Consider the following 6,730-nt stretch of genomic DNA (forward strand, 5'->3'; position numbering starts at 1 on the left):
GCTCATGGTGTTTTAGTCCAGGAATGGGGAGGGGTGAGAAGACCAATAGCTTATTTAGCTAAACTATTGGACCCAGTAAGCCGTGGCTGGCCAGTATGCATTCAAGCCATAGCAGCTACCGCTATTTTGGTGGAGGGGAGCCGTAAGCTCACCTTTGGAAGTAAACTGATTGTATACACAGCCCATGCGGTCCGAAATGTGCTAAATCAAAAAGCTGAAAAATGGTTAACGGACTCCAGGATATTAAAATATGAAGCAATTCTGATTGACAGTAATGATTTAACTATAGAAATGAGCAAAAGCCTCAATCCAGCCCAATTCCTGTATGGGGAACCAAAAGATGACCTGGCGCATGATTGCTTGGAAATTATTCAATACCAAACAAAAGTTTGGGAGGATCTAGCAGAACAAGCCCTCTTGGAAGGGGAAGGAATATATGTGGATGGTTCATCCAGATGCTTGCAAGGAAAAAGAATGTCAGGATATGCCTTAGTCAATGGGATAAATATGCAGACCATCGAAAAAGGAAAACTACCTTCAAATTGGTCGGCACAATCTTGTGAATTATACGCTCTAAAGAGAGCACTGGAGCATTTAGCACACTAAAAGGGGACCATCCATACTGATTCAAAGTATGCCTTTGGGGTAATACATACCTTTGCAAAGATCTGGGAAGAAAGGGGTTTACTAAATTCAAAGGGGAAGGAACTGGTACATGAAGGCCTTATTTCAGAAGTTTTGGAGGCATTAAAACTGCCTGAAGAAATAGCCGTAGTGCATATCAAAGGACACCAAAAAGGGATGACTCCAGAAATAAGAGGGAATAATCTGGCAGATCAAGAAGCCAAAAATGCAGCAGAAAATGGGACTGAACGAATTATGTTAATCTTGGCCCCAGAAAGGGAAGAATTGGAAGTCCCTAAATTTAGTGAAGAAGAAGAAAAGGAATTATCTAAGATAGAGGGAGAACAAGATCAATCTGGAAAATGGAAACTCCCTGATGGGAGACAGTTACTTAATAAGCCACTCACTAGGAGAATATTAGAAGATATGCATCAAAAAACTCACTGGGGTACTCAGGCTTTGTGTGATCATTTTTTAAGAAATTATGGGTGTATTGGAATCCTTGGGGTAGCAAAACAAATAACTGAGAACTGTATAACTTGCCAAAAAGTGAATAGGAAAATAATGAGAAAAACAACATAGGAGCTCTGTGACCACTCCAAAGTATCCAAGCAGAATTTACTGAACTTCCCCAAGTACAGAGATGGAAGTTCCTATTGGTAATAGTGGACCATTTAACTCATTGGTTGGAAGCAGTTCCTGCCACTAGAGCTGTAGCTATGTAGTATGTAAAACCCTTCTGGAACAAATTATTCCCAGATATGGAAGGGTTAATAAAATAGACTCAGATAGATGAACACATTTTACATCCAAAGTCTTACAACAAATAACTCAAGCCTTAGGAATAAAATGGGAATTACATACCCCCTGGCACCCACAAAGTTCAGGCCGAGTAGAAAGAATGAACCAGACTTTAAAAAGAACTTTAACAAAATTAATGATTGAAACTCAAATGTTGTGGGTAAGGTGCTTACCTTTGGCTCTGTTGAGAGTCTGCACACAGCCCAGGTCAGACCTGGGAGTATCACCTTATGAGATGATGTTCGGATTACCCTTCCTTACCACTCAACATGAAACAGCCACTTATGAAATAGGGGAAGTGTCAGAAAATATATCACCACAATTGCCAGAACCCTTGAAAATTTGCAGCTGAAAGGAATGATCCCTCAAACCACAACCTTGGAGTTCAAAATTCATAATATCCATCCAGGGGAATGGGTACTAGTGAAAACATGGAAAGAACAGTCTTTGACTCCACAATGGGAGGGTCCTTTTCAGGTACTGCTGACAACCGAGGCCGCAATCCAGACCAAGGAACGAGGGTAGATCCATGCCAGCAGAATCAAAGGACCTGTAAAAGAACCTGAAGAGTGGACTGTAATATCCAAACCAGGTGATACCAAATTGACTCTTAAATGGAGGCAAGGTGGCAATGAACTGGAACAATCTAAATAATCCAAGGGATGTGCAAAGAATCACACCTAACTGATAAGTAAAGCCAAGTGCCCCCTGGACAAATCCTGAGACATCTTGGGGAGGAATATTCCCACTTCAAACAGGAGGGTTGGGACTGTATCAAACAGGGGATTCTCATGTTCTGATTCTAGCCTGTGACTTGTATTAAGAAGGGGGAGAATCACAACTTCCACCAGTGCCACATCATATACCCTGTTTGAATCATTCTAACACGGGGCATGCCAGCTAGGTCAAATATACGTGTTTAATCTGTGGGAAAATTGGCATTTCACACCATCGACGCCCTAGTTGTAAGGAGTGACAAGCACAAAATCGACCCTTTATCCAGGCAGAATTACAAGCAACAGAAATAATAACTTTGCTCTGCAGATGGGAATTACTAGTGCCTGTTGAATGGGAAATACCTGAAATACAATGGGATACTACAGTTAAAAAGTGCCAAAGAGATTTGCCTAAAAGCTACAAAAAGGGAAGTGACAAAGAAATAGAGGGCAAGACCGGGTTGGCCACTGTACTCCCCACCAAGAAGATCCAATACACCTGCTATGGGTTGCAACCTCATAGGCAAGGGAGGTGGGAGTATAAGCCATGCCGGACCTCTGTTATTCCTTCTTTTGTCACTTCTCCTGGTCCCTTTCGGGACACCGGCAAGACCATGTTACAAATGCTATCGAAAGCTCTACATGGAAAGACACCGGGGCTTCTTTCTTATTACTCATACCCATATCAACAGTCACTGTTATGACTCATCCAAATTAGGTATTTGCATGCATAAAGGGGAAAAATATTGGATTACAGAAAATTTAGGAACAAGTGGAAACAGACTAGGAAGTAATTGTCCAAAAGAAGAAAAATGGATTTGCTTCACAGCTGCCACCAGGGGAACAGTCCAAGATTTGGTAAAAGAACAAGTGGTAAGTAAAAATACAAAGCCAGCACAGCAACCTCGCCCTATATTCACCTCACGGCAGGACCTGTATGCAAAGCTCAAACAACAGTTAGAAGAGGAAAAAGATACCCCAAGGTTGGGAAAGAACCTGTTTGTGGAATTGGGGGAGAGGATAGGTAAGGAATTTAACATAACCAACTGTTGGGTCTGTGGAGGAGCTTTAATGACAGAAGAATGGCCATGGAAAGGTAGCAGCATAGGCCCGGTAGAACTCCTTAAATGGAACCGCACAAATGTAAGAGCGGGAAACTGACCTGAAGGGTGGGGTTTAAGTTCAACAGTGATAGGAGAAGAATGCCTCTGGAGAACTGGGAAAAATTTTCTTAATGAAGTAGGAAACATTCCCTGTAAAAGGTATAAAGTAAGTAATAAAACTTCAACATGGTGGGTCCCAGAAAAACCAACTGGGTATTGGGCTAAGAAAAAAAGAAAGGACTGTGTATATGATAATGAAGTTGGACTCTTTCAGTGTAATGACACAGGAAAAAATCCTTATTTTGGGATCCCAGAAATATCCAAATTTTGGGAGAATATAAATCAACAAGAAGACAATTACTGGAAAGCACCAGATGGCTTATTCTGGATATGTGGGAGAAGGGCATACCCGAGACTCCCTTCACATTGGAAAGGGAGTTGTACACTAGGAATCATTTAGCCAGAGTTTTTCCTTTTACCAGAACCAGAGGGAGATCAATTAGGAATACCCGTCTATGAGGACTTCAAAAGAAATAAAAGGGATTTGATTGGAGGATTTCAAAAATGGAAAGATGAGGAATGGCCCCCTGAACGAATATTAGAAACATACGGGCCAGCTACCTGGGCACAAGATGGAAGTTGGGGATATCGAACCCTAATTTACATGCTGAATCATATCATCAGACTCCAAGCTCTTGTAGAAATCATAACCAATGAAACAGCTGGGGCTATGGAATTAATAGTCAGCCAGCAACGCCAAACCAGAGCTGCAATATATCAAAATAGGCTGGCTTTAGACTATTTACCGGCTGAAGAAGGGGGTGTATGCGGGAAGTTTAGTACATCAGATTGTTGTTTAAAAATTGATGACAATGGGGATGCCATTCTAGATATTGCCAACAGTATCAGAAAAATAGCCCATGTACCGGTTCAAAAATGGGAATCAATGATGACTGCTAACTGGTGGGATGGCGTATTGGGGAAAGAATGGTGGAAGAAGCTAGGTTTCTTCCTCTTATGTGCTACAGCTGGTCTAATATTTCTCCCTTGCTTGATCCCCTGCTTTATTCGGCTAATCACCAGCGTAGTTCAAGGCATGCAAGTTGTGGCAATGCCTACTGACCCAAAGTTGGCTATGTCTGGAACAGCACAAAAAATTATGGTATTAAAAAGACAAAGTGATATAAAAGACCCTCTCGAAGAAGCCAAATTGACCTGTGAAAAAAACGGGGGAATTGTGAAGGAATGGCTACGTGACCGAGGACACGTAGACCCTTTGCAGCTTACAGAGCATGATTTAGCAGAATATCGTACTCATCTTGTATAATAGCTGAGCTACGTGACAAAGGATGAATAAGACCCTTTGCAGCTAATCAAGGCCTTATGCTGATACAGCAGGGACATGCTAGCCTTGATGAGCAGTACAATTAACAATAGAAAGCTTGTGGTCAGGGCATGGGAAAGAGAGGAAAAGAGGAACTTGCTGACCACAAAGGAAGAACTAGAGGGAGGGGTAGGTAGCAGTGCTGTTAACCACTCAGCTTGCGCCTTTTGGAATATGCATAAGCCTCATTAGTCACACTATATCTGTAATCCACGACTGATCAATAATCGGAAACTTGCTGATCACTCATATTGAGCGTCCAAGTCTTCCCTCCGTCGCGACACGAACAGACATTAAAAGCCAAGAAAAAAAGAATTATTGCTCAAGCCAAATGATTTATAAAATAGAAAAAGGGGGGATTGTTATAAACATCTAATATTGGCTTCTCGCAAGTATTAAGATAGATATTATATAATGTTAGAAATGCTTTTGCTGTGTGGATGTAGTTTTCTTTCTTTTTAGCAAGAATTTAGCAAGTGTGAACAAGTAAGATAACTTCCAAGTGAACAGAGGATGAGGCCCAAGAGCAGCTAATCAACACTGCCCAGAGAATAAAGGGGCCCAAAGTGGCTAATCATCACTGCCCCGGGGACAAAGAGGCCCAAAAACTGCTATCAACCCTGACTGTCTGGGGAATTAAGAGGCCCGCTCAACTATCAACTCTTACCTAGCGAGCCCAGGCCCAAGAATCAAAAGAAATAAAACCACAAGGCAGAAGAATAGGCATGCTCCAAAAAGGCGGAACCAAGGAGTGGCCATGCAGAACAGCTCCGGGAAAAGTTTGAATATGCATAAAGAACAGACAGCAAAAATGGTATAAAAAGGACTATCCTCGAGCATCAGGTGTGCTCTTGGCAGAGCACCAAGGCACCTGGCCGTTACCTCTTTGCTTTATTTTATGTGTCTCTTATTGTCTTTATATTAAACTTTTTAATTCTCACAGGAGAGCGAACCTCGTTTTTCACAAGCTCTATTACAGAATACATCTGGGGATTGCTCCAAGACAAAAGGTGCCAAGACAGAAATGGTTTGGTGGCCTTTACCCTACCTGGTCAGCCTATCCTCTGCACCAGAAATGTAGTGGCTAGATGATTTATTTCCTATGTAAAACCACTGTAATCCTCTTTCAGGAGCCAACCACCAAAAATGGACCCAACCAGTGATATTTAATATGTCCAAAGATTGCTCCCACACAATAGGTGTGAGGACAGAAAGATCTTGCTGGCCTTTACCTCCACTTGCCAGATGATAATCTGGAGCACTAACAGTAGGAATTGGTATTTTCCTTCCCGAGGAAAGTTGCTTTGATTCACTTGCTGGGCCCAACTTCTGAAATTTGGTTTCGAGCTCCAAAATTAACTGTGTCTGGGGGTCATTCCCACACAAAAGCTACCAGATCAGAAAGATATTGCTGGCCTTTGCCTCCCATGGGCAGCCTAACATCTACACTTTAAACACTGGAGCTATGTGCTTTCCTTCCCATGGAAAGGCAGTTGAAATCTCTTTCAAGAACTCACCACCATAGTTTGGATGCTACCTCCTATAATGACTATGACCAAGAATTGCTGAAAAATTGCTTCGTCTGGTGTGTGGACCCACATTGTCCCAATTCTATTTAACAGCTACCCCAAACCAAGTTCTCTGATAGAAGTGTGTCAGAACTTTGCTCCTCCTCACCTCAACACCTCACTAAGTACTGGCAGGAGCTGTATAAATACATTTAGACGAACATGAGATTTTTTTACTGCAAACCCAAGAATGTAATGAATTTTTATAGTTACTAGGAAAGGACTGATGAAAGTGGCATTAGATGTCCCATAAAAAATCCAAACCAACCCAACCTACAGTTAGTTCTGTGAGAAGGCGACATTAACTGGCTTTTGCCTGGGACTGTAACCCAGTCTGCCCTCAGGGGCAGACACATTTGTTCCCCTAATGGGGATTCTTCCATTACCACTCTTTTTGGGAAAGAACAGAACAGCTGCCAACTTCTACCAGTTATAAATGTTATTTTACTTAAAAGTTACACGAAACTTGAAGGGGTGGATTTTTTCCTTTTCCTGTGAGTTACTGTGGCAGTCAGTGATGTAATGCCAAGGGCA

The sequence above is a fragment of the Aphelocoma coerulescens genome, chromosome 20 (genome assembly GCF_041296385.1).
Source record: "Aphelocoma coerulescens isolate FSJ_1873_10779 chromosome 20, UR_Acoe_1.0, whole genome shotgun sequence".
In the NCBI taxonomy this organism is placed as follows: Eukaryota; Metazoa; Chordata; class Aves; order Passeriformes; family Corvidae; genus Aphelocoma; species Aphelocoma coerulescens.